Source organism: Leguminivora glycinivorella, chromosome 16 (genome assembly GCF_023078275.1).
Source record: "Leguminivora glycinivorella isolate SPB_JAAS2020 chromosome 16, LegGlyc_1.1, whole genome shotgun sequence".
Taxonomy (NCBI): Eukaryota; Metazoa; Arthropoda; class Insecta; order Lepidoptera; family Tortricidae; genus Leguminivora; species Leguminivora glycinivorella.
This window is the reverse complement of record NC_062986.1, coordinates 21,422,683-21,439,553: the sequence shown is the minus strand read 5'-3', so window position 1 is coordinate 21,439,553 and position 16,871 is coordinate 21,422,683.

Genomic DNA, 16,871 nt, shown 5'->3' with positions numbered 1-16,871 from the left:
TATTATTATACAATTTGACACTTATAACTGAGCACCAAAAGTTGTCCGGGGGAAAGAACCAATTTTGGTGGTAAGTATTGAAATCATTTTTATGGTTAAACGGGACGCAGCAAGACGAACAAACGTGTCATAACATGACCATTCAGGTTCGTTCCTGCATTTAGACATGACACAAGTGTCATACCTTGCTGGATTGGTCCGCCCCACACAAAATAGTATTTTATGCAACAGGCGTTTAAAGGCGGTCAAAAAAGACGAGTGGCGTGGGTAACAATTTGAGGCGAAGCCGAAAATTGTTATTAAGACGCCACGAGTATTTTTTGACTCAGTTAAACACCGTTGCATACAATACTTTTTCTACTACCATGCACTTAGTTTTTAATAGTTTTCTTGAATAACTTTCTTGAAATTCACATTGTTTCCTGTATTTTAACGCAAATGTTTGCACTGTCAGCTCAGCTGCCCAAAGCCTTCCCGCGCACGCGCGCAGTATCGTTATAACAATACGTTGCCATGGTTACAGAGCCAAACAATACGTTTTCAGTTTTTTCGATACTGCGCGCATGCGCGTAAAGCCGGCGGAGGCTGGCTTTGGGGAATAGACTTTTATGTAGGGTTTTAAAGATCTATGCACGACCCTGTAAATAACGAATAACAGTTCGGGAGTAGAAAAATATCTAATTTTGGTGGGTCGTAATACTTTTTCCACCAAAATTGCATAAATTTTGGTGGTGAACATATTGAGGGCAGTAACGTTTTTGTTTCTATTTGAAAAGTATTTATTACATGTTAAAAGTTTATTGTTTCAAGTAGAAAATAATAGAAAAATGAATAAAAGGCTTTATTTTTGATTTTATTTTTTATTTTTGTGGGTAGACCAATTTTGGTGGCGACCATGTCATTGAAATCGTAATTTCTCTAAAACTACTTATTATAATGAAAGGTCATTGATACATAACATTGCTAATAATTAGTTATGTAACATCAGTACATAATTTCAACAAAAATTACCAAACTAAAAAAATCCACCAAAATTAGGCAAATTTCGAGTATGTTGAAATCCACCCTCCAGAGACCGAGTACTATCAGCTGTAAAAATATCTGCATCTAATAAATTAGGACCTTATATATTTTATGATTTGAATTGACTTACAAATCGTTCCAAAACTGATATGTAGGTATGCACTAATATGAAAGTAGGAACCTACATAAATGGTTATGTTGTATTATTTTAAGTAGAATTTGAAATGGCTAATGTTGGGGCGATTTTTAATAGTCTCAATATAAACTAAATGAATTGCAATGTTTATTTGTCCTGTAAGGATGGTTTTAGCGTCACGCGGACCGACCGCGCGGAGCGATCCGCACTGGATTAATATCTGTTAACTTCAGGGAGCGTTTTAGAGTGGTGTGGACGACGACATCAACTTCATACAAATAGGTCGCGCGGATCGCTTTGCGCGGACGGTCCGCGTCACACTAAAGCCAGCCTAATAAAAAATCGTTTTGTTAATAATATGTTGATATTAAAACGACACAATAAAGGTTGTAAAGATCTTTTTAGTGAGTACCTATGTAAACAATTTGAATCCTCATGTGACATGTCTAGTTAGCCACATCAATAAATGTTCGGTGTAAGTACATAAATAAAATGATATTAATTAAATTTGTTATATAACATTTGTTTGTATTATTTATTTAAATTTTCTACAATATTATCCATAACTAGCATCGTGAATTAAAAAGACAATAGAGCTTTTTACCATTAAATAAAATTGAAAATTTACCACTGTGTCAACTATAGGCAATGTTACCCTAGCGACCGGAATACACGAATATTATTATTTTATTTTTTAGGGGACAAACCGATTCGGATATGTTCTTCAAATGGTTTCAAGTTACGTTATGGGCCTTAAAAATGGGAGAATATTTTCTTCTTTTACATAAAAATAAGAATAAAAAAACATTTATTGACACATAAATGGAAATTGAACATTTACACAAAAATATTAAAAAATAAAATAACTAGATAACTATTCATGTTGTACCTATGTTTAACAAATAAAAATGACTGATTGATTGATTGAATAATTCAGTGGTCTACTGACATTGACGATTCTGTATGACTCGATGAATATTAATCCCAAAGTTTAACTATACGGTGCAGGAACAAGGGTTTAAGTACTAATTTGTATGGATTGCAGGTGATTCTACCACAATAAGTAGGTAATAGGCGTCAAGTAGCCTTTTTTAAAGTTTGTCTTATATGATTAAGTAATGTACAATTAACATAAATAAAATATTACCATATTTTATTATGACTTCAAAACAGCAAAAATATTTAGGATTAATAAATAATAATCTAGACAATCATGTTAAATTAAACTTCAAAAACAAATTGCAAGAGGTACGCGGTGAGCTTACTGTACCCCATGCAGGAAAAATATTTTGAAAGTATACTTTCACGTAATCAGGCGAAAACAACACAGTCATGTTAATCTATAGATTATCTGTGCATCAGGTCATTCTACTCGAAAACAACATTTTCTGACTTTTTAAGTATGACGGCATAAAGGCCCAGCCACGACATTGGTCTAAGCGCGGCAGCGGTGAGCGGCAGCCATACGTGCGAATGAAAAGTCCCATCGTTGTGTCTCGCTCCAATGTATGGCCGCCGCTCACCGCTGTCGTTAGACCAATGTCGTGGCTGAGCCGAAAGTTCAATATGGCAGTGATTGTTTTGACATGCAGTAAGGTTCGAATTCGATGACGTCACTACATCGCTGACAGCGTTTTCGCTGGCTAAAATAAATAAAAAATTACATAGTCATCATACAATTTTAATACCCAAAACTTATAAATATTGTTTTTTTTTTATGTGAAATGCTACCGAAGACAATCATGTATTGTGCCAAATTCGATACGAGTCTAGTAGCCTATAACTATAATACTACAATAAAGTTTACAAGAAAGGTCAGGCACCGTTACAAATTACAATGGACGCAGGTAAAAAACTAGCTTTGTGCCGGTTCGCTATTTCAAGAAGGGCAATCTTCCCATCTTCCGTCTCTTTTACACTTATACTGTTCGAAGAGACAACAGAGGTAAGGTAATCTTTGTATTATAATCATAGTCCGTCAAACAAGTTTGTCAACTGTTAGGTAAAGGCGCGCAAATCCGCTTCTTAGCGCTTATTCCGTCTAATAACTGTCCTTTGAGTCGACGGCAACCCGAACCCTCCTTGGAACTTGTACACTCCTTTTTGCTGTGTATTTAACACAGCAAAAGGGAATGTACAAGTTTCTAATGGGGTGGCAACGCGCATGTGACACTCTTTGAATTGCAGGCGTCCATAGGTTACGGTGACCGCTTTCCATCAGGCGGGCCGTACGCTTGTTTGCCACCGACGTAGTATTAAAAAAAAAATCTAATTTTCTACAGCACGATGACGTCGATGACATTTTGGACACTTGGCTGCTTTCAGCTTAGCGTTACCGTTTCTGTGCGGATGACACGAGAGGCGTGTCATAGTTATTTGTTATACAAGGGGGCAAAGTTGTATTTTAACGCCGAGTGTGGAATTTAAAAATGAGCAAGTGAAAGGATTCTATAGTTGAACCACGAGTGAAGCGAGTGGTTCGAGAATAGAATCCTGAACTTGCGAGTTTTTTAACACACGAGAAGTAAAATACATTTGCACCCGAGTGTAACACAAAACTTTTCCCCTCACTATAGCGAGGAAACTACAACGCAAAAAATGCGTTTATCACTGCTTCCAGTAGTTCCACAGGTGGTAAATCATCTTTATTACTAGATTCACCTACTTTTATCAATTTTAAAGCAGTTAATTTGACTTTATTCAATGTCAAATTACTTTACCCACTAGTGGATAAAATGCGTTTTTACCTGCTGGTATTAAGATTCAGATTCAGGGGGTAACTCCAGCCAGCAGATCCTGCTGCAAGGACTAGGAAGGGAAGATTACAGGGGGAGGAGATTTTGTTACGAAATAGCACTGTAGGCTCACGTGACTCTGATGATTGAGCCTAAGAGGCAGCGAGTCGTTGGATATGTCTGCGTCACATCTCACCGACTAAGACTCGAACGCAGAATCAGACAGAGTACGTTTTCATACCGGCTCATTGCGCAACAACCCCTGCTGCCCCGCCGTAGGCCCCCGCAACCTGTCCAAGACACCGGAGCACCCAGTAGATAGGGTGGGGAGTGTAGGGTTTGCAGTCAGGATAGTAGGAGAGACGGGAGTTTGGAGCCGACCCGAATACAAGGCATCGTAAAGTCAGCGTGGGGTGAATAGATACTATACTTGGTGTGTGATAAATAGTAGGTATGTGAGGATAGGTGACTGCTTTAATTGTTATAACAAGAATTATTTCTTCCCCTTCGTTGTGTGTCGGGGTAGCAATATATCGTTTTTATTAGGTGGTATCTAATTCAATCTCCGGCGTATTAGGTCACCTGGGGAGTGTTAGTGGTGCTGGTGCTGCAGCCGGTTTCTGTTTCTTCTGGCTCTGACTCCGTGTCCGTTTCCGGTTGCCTGTAAATTCTCTCAGCTTCTTTCTTTAGTCTACTTCTATTTTCTGAAATTTGTTCCCAATAGCATCTGGGTCTGTTAGTGTAGTGACGAATGTCGTGGTTTAGGGAGTCTTCCCATGTGTATATTGGGCGTCCCTCCTTCCTCGTATTTTCTTTATATTTTAACGCTGCGTGTAGAAGGTGGGGGCTTTCTCGTCTAAGGACATGCCCGTAGAATGAGAGTCGGCGGACTTTAATGATTTTGGTAATCGTTTTATCTTCTAGGATGTCGTGTATCTTTTGTTTCGGGCTATCCCTGGCTACAAGTAGCATTTCCTTGAGTATGTGCCTTTCGTACCGTCTTAGGCGGGCTCTATTGGCTTTCGTCAGGGCGGTTACGTTTAACCCGTACGTCATGGCGGGGGAGATGACCATTTTATACATAAGTCGCGCTATTTTCCACTCAACTTTCTTTTCCTTGATGAATTTTGTCAAGATTTTTGAATTTCTTACGGCCTGATTGCATCTAGTCTTAATTGTGGCTCTCCTGTTATGACCTGAGGTGATGTATGTGCCAAGATATTTCATTTCCTTTAATGGCTGTATAGGTACCTCGCCAAGGTATCTTATCTGTTGATCGATTGTCGAACCTGCTGTTGGGTCTCTTATTATTAATTTGGTTTTACCTGCGTTTATTTTGAGTCCTATGGAGTCCAATAGGGTTGTAAGCTTACCAAGTAAACGGTCGATGACGTTTATACACTGGCCTAGTATAATTAGATCATCTGCATAAGACAGAATGATTGGCAGTCGGATTTCTTTGTCTTGGTCTAGTCTGACGTCTTCGTCTTCTTCTTCGAGCGTACGAAGTACGTCGTCCATTAGAATGGTGAACAAACGGGGAGACAATGGGCAGCCCTGTTTTACCCCTTTACCTTTCTGAACCGTGTCCGAGCATTGTCCGCACCAGGAAACAAATGTTTTTTCGTTCATGCATGCTTCTACAATCCTATTGGTGAGAGGGGCGTTCGTGCGAGAGTATATAATGTCCCTAAGTGCATTTAGATCAACGGTGTCAAATGCTTTCTCGATATCTAATGCCGTTATAAACAGTTTCGTTCCTTCCCTCCAGTTTATATCTAACACCCGGCGAAGGGTAAAGATGTGATCCTCGGTGGATCTATTAGCCAGGAAAGCGGCTTGATAACTTCCAAGTGGTTTTATTGTAGCATCCAGTTTTTCTAATAAGAAACTAGCATAGATTCTGTAGCCTACATTGCAAATTGATATTTTTCGAAAATCGCCTATAGCTTTGGGATGGCTTTTTTTTGGTATAGGAACTTGTTTGGTGAGTGCCCATTCTGCTGGAACCTTGTTGTTAATCCAGGCATCTTTCATGATGTTTGTGACATGTGAGATAAAGTCTGGGGGGGCCGCTTTGTACAGTTCTGGGACAATTTGGTCTGTGCCAGGGACTGTTCCGTTTCTCATGCGCCTGATTATACGGCTTATTGTCTCACTGTCGGGGCTGTCCGAGTCCGGCAATGTACTATTGTGGCAATCGATGGGCGTCACAATCGGGCCTTCACATTTTCTAAGATCAGAAATCCACTGGGCCATCGGGATAAAGTATTTCTGCTGCGATCGCGACAGTTTTGTGCGGTGTTTTTGCAAGTATTTGTACGTTATTTTCATTCGTACTGCCCTATGTTGGTCACTGAGGTTTCGGAAGAAGTAGGCGCATTCTTCTTCGTCGTCCTGTTCTATTGCCTTGCGAAACCGTTTTCTTGCTAGGCTGAGGTTTTTTGTATACAAATGTACATTCGGAAATTTGTTTTTTAGAAAAAGGGCCTTTTGTAGTTGCTCTTGGGCCATCTTGCTTCGTTCGGATCTTATTTTGCAATCCTGCGGAATGACCTTTGTTGATCTAATTAGAATCTTGTTAAGGTCCTCCCAGGTGGGGTTCTTGTTAGTTTTCCCGCTATCCTGCGCGATCGCATCTAAGCAAGATATGAGATTTTTACTTACTTCTTTTTGAAAAGTTATGAGATGTTTCTTGCTTTGAAGTGCCTCATAATTAACTTCTTTATAGTTGAATCGAGTGTCTAGCTCGTTTTTTAGTGGATTCTTGGGTTGGGTCCCATGTCGTGGTGTGTTGCGAGTAGGGTTTAGATTCCCGATCGTTCCCCAAATAAGTTTGTGGTCTGTTTTGATCTTGTTGGACCACTTACCTTGGATGGATGTAAACATGGTTGCGCTAGCTCGACTGCATATTATGTGATCTATTTGGGAGACTTTAGGTCCCATTCTCCACGTTACTTTACTCGATGGTCGGCCCCATAAGCTTTTAACCACTAAATTGTGTTGCTCGACAAAATTCGTTAGAAGGGTGCCGTTAAAGTTAGATATCTCATGAATTAAGTTTTTCTTGCATATATATGGCGACTGGTGCGTGACATCATTCTTGCCAATGCGGGCATTGAAATCCCCTAATAGAATGGGCGTTACTTTTTTTGGGCAGCGTCTTAGTATCGTCCCTATTGTACTTAAACATGTCGTAGAGTCGGATGGTACGTGTGTGTTAATAAACAGTATGTCTTGATCTTTTTGATTTCCGAGTTGTAGTCTAATATGTATAGCTAGTATGTTCTCATGTCTATTGTATGTGTTTATAATTTCGTACCTAGCTGCTTTGCTAATAAGTATTGCTATGCCTCGTCTTTCACGTGCGCGTTTCCCCCCGCTCAGAATCCAGTCATAATTATTCGAGGAGAAAGTTCCCCGGGCAAGGTGTGTTTCCTGGAGACCAGCAATGGTAATTTGGTGCCCGGCTAATTCTTGATCTATATTCAGTCTGTCATTTTGCGAGGCACATCCTCTTACATTCCACGTTGCAACAGATAAGTTACTATATGTGTTAACTCGTGGCTCTGCTTTGGTTACCGTTTGTCTTATTAATCTAAGGCCTGTGGCATCCGCTTCTTGTTGTTCTATGGAGTTATTAATACTCAGCGTTGATTGGGAGCTAGGAATACCCTCCGCGTTTTCAAGTGAGCTGGCGGTTGGCATCGAACTGTTTGCGATTGCGCTGTTGTTATTAAATATTACGCTATCGTAGTGATGGTTTTGAAAGTATAAGTGAATAGGCTTGGCCGGGGCTGTAAGACATGACGGTGCCTTGTAGACTAGTGGTTGGTTTGGATAAATACCGTGGATGTACACATCTAAGACGAAAAACTCTGATGCGGCAATAATAATATCTTCCCCACCCCAAAAACCATCGTGGAACTGCTTGCGAATGTATGTGTCAATCTCATCCTTACTCGCTTGTAATGAATAGGCATTATTGCTATGTGCTTCGGTGACGCTATATAATAGGGCCTGCTTAATTCTGGGATCCTCTCTATTAACAGAAACATAGCTAGCCAATTCGCTCCGAATTATTTGATGGTCGTATTGGTCGGGTGATGAGGCTAGTACCCTGTTAAGTTGGTCTGCTATGGATCTATATAGACAATTACCATCTCTTTCCATGGGTATTACTTGTATGGTGGTCATGATAAATCGTAATTAGAAAAAGAAAAGATATTTTGATGAGCCTAAAGCCTAATTAGACAAATGAGCAATTATCTAAAGAAAAATACGGGGGTCTCTGCCCTTTGGGGCAACAACAAAATTAGCAAAGCTTGTTGTCTTTGTCGTGGTTATATTGCCCAATTGCGGAACGTGTCCGGTGTTTAGCAGCTAGGTATGTGCCATAAAACAACAGCTTTTCTTTTATCCTTCCGGGGGTATTCCGTTTCGCTTTTTATTTTTTGTCCGGGTATCTGACAATGGTTCGGGGTTTTCAATGTGCAGCCCTATGGTTGTGCAAAGCTGATCTCTCTACGTTGTTTACACCGAACACATGTTTTATGATGCGTTTTTTAGTTTTAAACTAGCCGATATATACGACTATTGATAATGGTACCGGCAAGTAGAAAGCGCCCTTACATTAAAAAAAAGAGCTTTAATGGCAGTGCCTAATTCCTTTACTAGTATTGCATTGTAAGTACACACCAAATGTGTACCTTTTTTTTCGGTTGTGTATAATAGGGTAAAATACGTTTGAGTTAAAAACAGTTTTATGCTATTATTTTTGTTTTTACTTGCCGGGCGGCACTATCTTATTTCCCAAACAAAAACGTAGAATGTAAGAAAAAAAAAGAGAGACGCGTAGGTATGTGTTCTAGAGGGTTTGACTTTGCTTAAGTTGAAAGGGTGAGAGAGCCCTAATTCCAGAACTCACTTAGCAATTGCCCCGCGATTTGATGAAGAGAGAAAAAGACAGTCTTATGTACTAAGCACCGTAATCTACTTATTGGTTGATGTTGCAAGTTAAGACTACCAAAATGGACACTAAGTAGTTAGCGCGCAGGATACGTTTCAGTATATGTGTATAAAATTTCAATATGTGATAATCTAGTAAACTTACTATAGTATAGAGTGTCTTAAGATTATGGAAATGGCAGCAATAACCTACTGGTTTAATGAAGAATGGATATAGCAAAAGATAAAGAAAATACTGTGCTCTGTAGCTAAAGTGATTTTGACCCCAGGCTGAATAATTACCGCGGAATTGATTGTTAGATAGGGCTTGTTTAGGTTCGCGTAAGTTTAGGGCTAACCTACGAGTATAATATGGGAGTATTCCTTTTGATGTAGGTAAATAAATATTAATATGAATGGTGTTGATATGAGTGGTGAGTGTATTTGGGCGGGGTTTGTGGTTAGGAATTTGTATAATAGCGTTCGGTCGTATGTGTATTAACTGTGTGTGGCGTATGTGTGTTTGTAAATACGATGTGTTTTGTGTATCTATATGAGTATGTAACTTGTGCCCTGTTGGTTTTCCTTACGTGGTGTTGCCTGGAACGTTAGGGGGTACGTGGCCTGTGGGTCTATTTCTATCATGTGTGTGGTTGCTGATAGCATGCAGTGCCCCTTACTAAAGTCTTGAGATATAGGATCAGAGCGGGACTGTTACTAATCTACTTCTAAAATCTAGTAACCCTTTTTTTTTTCCTGTAGGTGTTTTTTTCCTTAGGTACTGAGTCTCTTTGCACTTGGAATAGGCCTAGATCTTTGGCGTAGCAGAGTTGGAACGGGCTCACCAATTTTGCTGCGGTGTTGATGGTAAGGGCCGTCGCTGCCACAGCTCCGTGCCAGGCCGCTGGTACCGTCGCAGGGGTACGGTCCTCACGTCGCGGGTCGCGCACCAACACACATCGAACGTATAGGTACACGTAAAAAGATATTATAACTATTCACTGTCAGACTTCACTATAAACACTTTCAAACACAGGGTTTCGGAAATAGATAGATAGGCAGCGTCGCGGGTGTTACGGTTCGACGCGGGATAGCTCTTGGGTGTAGGCGCGGCGGCGAGAGCATTACCATCTGTCGATGGGTCTATCTATTGTTTTCGCTGGACTTTTTAGTTGTTTATGAGGCTTATTTGTTCGCTCCGGGCACGACCGCTCGGGACGGCGTCCAAAATGATTCCCGTTTTTACCTGCTGGTATTAAAGGACAAAACACGTGTTTCCGAGCTAGTGAAGGGAAAAGGTTTTTTACGTGTGGCATATAGTAGAGCGGCGAGAGGGTCTCGGAAAAAGTTCATGTGACTGGAGAGTATACTGCTGACAAGTGGTATCGTTGTGATCGGTAGACTTTACTGAGTACGAAATAATGACTTGTCGCATTCTCAGACTGTGGGGGGGTTAACTATGACGTCACAAAGATCGCGGTCCCGGGTTTCAATTTTTTGCCAATTTGTCTAGAACCCCTTATCCAATTTTGAAAAATGAGGTGTCGATTGAAAGCGCTGATTAAGATTTCTTATATGTGAAAAGTAAAGTTTTGTTAGTTATTTTTTAATTAACAATAATGCAAAAAATACTTTTTTTTTTACTCTCTTTTTTGATTTTTGTGACTCAAAAAGGAAATGAAAACGGCCACTTAGCTAAAAAATATGTTATATAAATCATTTAACTACATTATTAAGCTATCTGTTGCTTTTTAAATTTCTACGATCGGATAATAAATAAGCAAACTACAACCACATACCTGTAGGCGGGGAGTACCGCTTGACACGCGTTCCCATACATTCGGCGTCTACCAAATTACACCTCGCGCAAAATTCATTTCAAGCAGATATATATACCTCTAATCTTATTCATCGTAACCTATCAATATTGGTATCATTTGAAAGTACAATTAAAGTACTTTAAGAAACAATGTCAATCATTTTCTTAAAATCAATAATCGCCAGTTTGTGGCGGTTACAAAGGAAAAACCGGCCAAGAGCGTGTCGGGCCACGCTCAGTGTAGGGTTCCGTAGTTTTTCGTATTTTTCTCGAAAACTACTGAACCTATCAAGTTCAAAACAATTTTCCTAGAAAGTCTTTATAAAGTTCTACTTTTGTGATTTTTTTCATATTTTTTAAACATATGGTTCAAAAGTTAGAGGGGGGGGGACGCACTTTTTTTTCCTTTAGGAGCGATTATTTCCGAAAATATTAATATTATCAAAAAACGATCTTAGTAAACCCTTATTCATTTTTAAATACCTATCCAACAATATATCACACGTTGGGGTTGGAAAGAAAAAAAATATCAGCCCCCACTTTACATGTAGGGGGAGTACCCTAATAAAACATTTTTTTCCATTTTTTATTTTTGCACTTTGTTGGCGTGATTGATATACATATTGGTACCAAATTTCAGCTTTCTAGTGCTTACGGTTACTGAGATTATCCGCGGACGGACGGACGGACGGACGGACGGACGGACGGACGGACAGATAGACATGGCGAAACTATAAGGGTTCCTTGTTGACTACGGAACCCTAAAAAGTGGGTATGCAATTTGACTGGTTTCCTAGGTTTGATACCCTAGACGAGTTTAAAAGGGGAGGTAAAGGTGACATATGGGTTGTTCTCTGGCCTAAAAGCTACACAGAGGGTAAGGGGAGAAAAAACTAGGGTTTAAGTTTAGTTTTAAGTTATTTTTTCTTTTAGTTGTTGATTTTATTGTGTTTAATTTTTTTGTAATTTTATCAAGGATACACGTTGGTTTCTTTTGGTAAAAATTCCCTTTTTTATGAGAAATGTTATGAATTTTATGGCATTTTCCGATAGAGACTAAAATTAACTTTCAAATAAGGCCACATAGTCATACTTTTACTTATATAATATTAAGGGTAATAGCCCCGGCGAAGTACCTAGTGCAAGCGGGACAGCAGTGTAGCAATCCATAGACCTGACTTCACTGGTTCCTCAGTGCCACACATAGTCTTACGAGGCGGCCTGCGTGCCCTGCTCTCTAATATGTGGGTCAATACTGCTTCAACGCAAACGATTGATATGTGTGATTTTTTTGACACTGAGTGTATTTGCAGGAGCTGCATGTACTTAACAAGTGTACCTCAACAACTATTTCATATTTCTAACGCATTAATAAATATGCTCTTAATGTTATCTTGACTTCTGTTGAATAATTATGTTTTGAGAAAAGTGGCTAAAAGTGAGGATTATAATTAGTAAAACATTATAGGTAACTTCATTTTAGTGATTTAATGTGTATAACGACCGAAATCCAATCGTTTTGATTTTACGATTACTTTTTAATACCTACTGGGTTAAAAAACCGCACCTCTAAGTCGTTTGAGTTCAAACGGTATTACTTGGTATTACCCTTAATATTATATAAGTATCAGTATGACTATGTGGCCTTATTTGAAAGTTAATTTTAGTCTCTATCGGAAAATGCCATAAAATTCATAACATTTCTCATAAAAAAGGGAATTTTTACCAAAAGAAACCAACGTGTATCCTTGATAAAATTACAAAAAAATTAAACACAATAAAATCAACAAATAAAAGAAAAAATAACTTAAAACTAAACTTAAACCCTAGTTTTTTTCTCCCCTGACCCTCTGTATAGCTTTTAGGCCAGAGAACAACCCATATGTCACCTTTACCTCCCCTTTTAAACTCGTCTAGGGTATCAAACCTAGGAAACCAGTCAAATTGCATACCCACTTTTTTCCTTTGTAACCACCGCAGACTGGCGATTATTGATTTTAAGAAAATGATTGACATTGTTTCTTAAAGTACTTTAATTGTACTTTCAAATGATACTAATATTGATAGGTTACGATGAATAAGATTAGAGGTATATCTGCTTGAACCGAATTTTGCGCGAGGTGTAATTTGGTAGACGCCGAATGTATGGGAACGCGTGTCAAGCGGTACTCCCCGCCTACAGGTATGTGGTTGTAGTTTGCTTATTTATTATCCGATCGTAGAAATTTAAATAGCAACAGATAGCTTAATAATGTAGTTAAATGATTTATATAACATATTTTTTAGCTAAGTGGCCGTTTTCATTGCCTTTTTGAGTCACGAAAATCAAAAAAGAGAGTAAAAAAAAAGTATTTTTTGCATTATTGTTAATTAAAAACTAACTAACAAAACTATACTTTTCACATATAAGAAATTTTAATCAGCATGTTATACGCTTTCAATCGACACCTCATTTTTCAAAATTGGATAAGGGGTTCTAGACAAATTGGCAAAAAATTGAAACCCGGGACCGCGATCTTTGTGACTTCATAGTTAACCCCCCCACAGTCTGAGAATGCGACAAATCATTATTTCGTACTTAGTAAAGTCTACCGATCACAACGATACCACTTGTCAGCAGTATACTCTCCAGTCACATCAACTTCAAAACTAGACGACTTTTTTCAATTCCGCCGCCTTACTAATATGACACGCGAGTCGATTCAATTTGAAATCGGCAAAAGTTGTTCGCCGTCACAGCGTAGTTTTCGAAAATGGAACACGCAACGAATCGGTTAACCTGTCACGTAACATTATTAGGGCAGGCAACTTGGCAGCCATTTGCGTACGCTACCACAAAATAATTAAGTTAATTGTTTGATTTTGACAAGACTAAATAGTCGAAATGGATTAAACGATTCGACCTCGAATTGCTGTAACTCCGGTTTTGAACCCCCGACGCAAAAACGACGGGGTGTTATAAGTTTGACTTGTCTGTCTGTTTGTCTGTCTGTCTGTCTGTCTGTCTGTGTGTGTTTCTGGCTGTGGCATTGTAGCTCCCGAACGGATGAATCGATTTAGATTTAGTTTTTTTGTCTGAAAGCTGAGTTAGTCGGGAGTGTTCTTAGCCATGTTTCATGAAAATTGGTCTACTATGTCACGGTCGTGGGTTTTTTCAAAATTTGATGTATTATGTTTTTATACGGTAGTACTATTTTTCATTCTGTGCTGACGGTGCTATCAAAACCGCTGCAAACTTATTAGGTTGCTCTAGTCCGTGAAGACATCCTGTCTTCTTCTGACAAGCTGCATATCGTTCTAAATGAATACAGTTTCCATCGCTAATCGGACTAGGAAGCGTTTACAATCGTTGGAGCGAAAACGGTCAAGCGTGAACCGTGAGCGCTACGCGTGTTCAGTTGAACGAGTAGCGGTAGCCATCGTATCTATCACTCTTTCGTACTGATATACCTACTGTTGCGTTTTATTTTCTTTGAAGCGTAAACGATTGACACGTTGGCTACTCTACGCACTACGCCCTAACGCTTTTATAGTTCCCTAGTTGTATAGATGGCAGCACCATCTCTCTAGCTGTACCGCAGTCCTGTAAAGGATTTGTATAGGAGGTGCAAGCACATATTGCTGGCCCTTAGAGTTGGTCAAAGGCGCCTAGCCTTATCAGAGACAACATACACTAGAGAAATTTCGTCGGGTACCACGGCGGGTGGTCTAGTGGTAAGGACGTTAGCCGCGTAAGAGACCGCTTTCATAGAAGAGCATGCGACTTTCAAATTTTCATTACTTCAAATGCAATCATGTAGCTTTTTTTGTTTCTTTAATATTTGCACATCGTTTAACCACGATAGAATACTGTGACTGAAAATTCTTACAAGAACAACCTGTAACTACAATTAAGTATTCTTGCAAATAAATGATTGATTGATTGATTGATTGATCAATTTCTCTAAGAAACTAGCGTCTTAACTCTTGCGGTTACCGAGTTATTAAAAAAATAAAGATAATTGCTGAACACGTGAGTCACAGCCTTTACCAATTCCTAATGTTATTTGTTTTGTCACGTGCCGTCAATCACTTGACACTAACTTGAATGTTTTTCTTAAGAGTTTCTCACACTAATAAATTCATTATGTATGAAAGTGATGAAAAAATTTTTTTGCGAATTTATCTAAAAGTGATGTAATAACGTGAGTACAACCGTAGACTCATTAAATATATTATATGTCTCAAGAAAGTTTAACGTCTACATAATATTATTCATTTATTACTTAATTGTAATTTTATGAACCGTTAATAATTACCAAACGGTACCCTTTATAGGTACAAACTGACAATCGCATCCTCTTTCCTAACGCGTCCTTTTCGCAACGCGCACCAACGCATTACTTCCATTTGTGAGCGAAGTTGGGTAACACGCACATGGATTTAGTGAACATGAGGATTATATTTATACTCAGGTTAGTTATTTATTTATTATTTCATCATCATCATCATCATCATCATATCAGCCCTTTATCGCCCACTGCTGAGCATAGGCCTTTTCTAGTACAGCACTTGTCCCGGTCCTGGGATAGTCTAATCCAGTTGTGACCCGCAATTTTCCGGATGTCGATCCAATGATTTGTTATTTAGAGCCAACTATGTCCCACTGCTGGGCAAAGGCCTCCCCCCTATTCGTCCACTCATCCCTGTTTAAAGCAATATCTGGCCAGTCTTTCAAAAAGGAATCCAATTATCCAAGTTATCCCGCCATCGCCGACGTGGTCTGCCAGATGGTTTGACTTGTGGGCCAAGATAACCACGAAGTGGGAGCCCAACGAGGGCAACGAGTTATTCAAGTTGATGACACGGCCCTTATTTCACGATGGTGACAATTGTGTCGCTTAACTTCAAAACTGGGTAAATCCATTGTGCTATAAGGTTGATTATGTTTCAGATCATATCATGTTTTTTATATATTCAACCTTAAAGCAGAATGGATTTACCCAGGTTTGAAGTTAAGCGACACAATTGTTAATGAATGAAATGAAATTAATGAATGAAATCAGTTTATTCCGGAAATAAAAAATTCCATACGTTGTTATAAACCATATATGAAAATAATACAAAATTAAAAATGCTAACACACGGCGGTTACAATTGTCGCTTAAAAGGGAAAACTAAGATGGACGGTTATCTGTCATTTGTCATAGGTTGTCACGCTATAACAATGTAAGTGCGTCTGTCTGTCAGTTGTTTTCTGTTTAGCGAGAAAGTATATTTTGTTTAATCTAATGTTTGTAATTAAAATCAGCGAAGAATTATGATATTTTTATATTTATTAGCAACATAGGAATCCCCAGGACGTGGCCCACGGGGTGGGCTATTACGTGGCTAAATGTTAGATCGTCTGAAATTACCTTGCCTGTGAAACCGATGGATGCTCCTAGATTCTAATCGGGTTTCGTAATGGGCTTTTATTAAGCATATTACATTTATCTTCACGTCATGGTTCATGAGTGTTTTATATCTTTGGATATATTATGAAGTTTCAATGCCCTATGTTATTTATTTACCTATTTGGTTTCATTGAGTACTTCGTGTACTGTGCTTCATTGTACTTTTTAACCGACTTCAAAAAAGGAGGAGGTTCTCAATTCGACTGAATGTTTTTTTTTTATTTTTTTTGTATGTATGTTCCTCGATATCTCCGAGAATTGTGGACCGATTTTCAAAATTTTTTTTTTGATCGAACGGGTATAACCCCGAGATGGTCCCATTGGCACCAAGTCAGGGTCTGATGATGGGATCCTGGAGAAATCGAGGGAACTCTTCAAATGTTGTAGGCACATGTAATGTTTTCAGTGTATTTTTCAAAGGTAAACCAGTATTTACGCCTGATGGTAATAATTTTATGTGGCTGAGCTGATGATGGAAGGTCAACTCCTCAATGGTTAGGAGTTAAAGGATAATTCTTTCACTAGTGTACATGTATTCGGACTGATACATATAATATCAATAGGAACCACTAAAAATCAACAAATAAATAAACTTTTTTAACAAAAAATAAAACCGCCTTCAAAAATAAGCGCGTTACAAAACACGGAGAAACTAAAAAGCAAAAAATAATAAACCTTTGAATTCAGATTTCTTATCGTATTGCAATAATCTAAACATCCAAATTATAAACAAATCAATTATTTTTGGAGTCGGTGCCAGCCTGCGTATGAGTTGG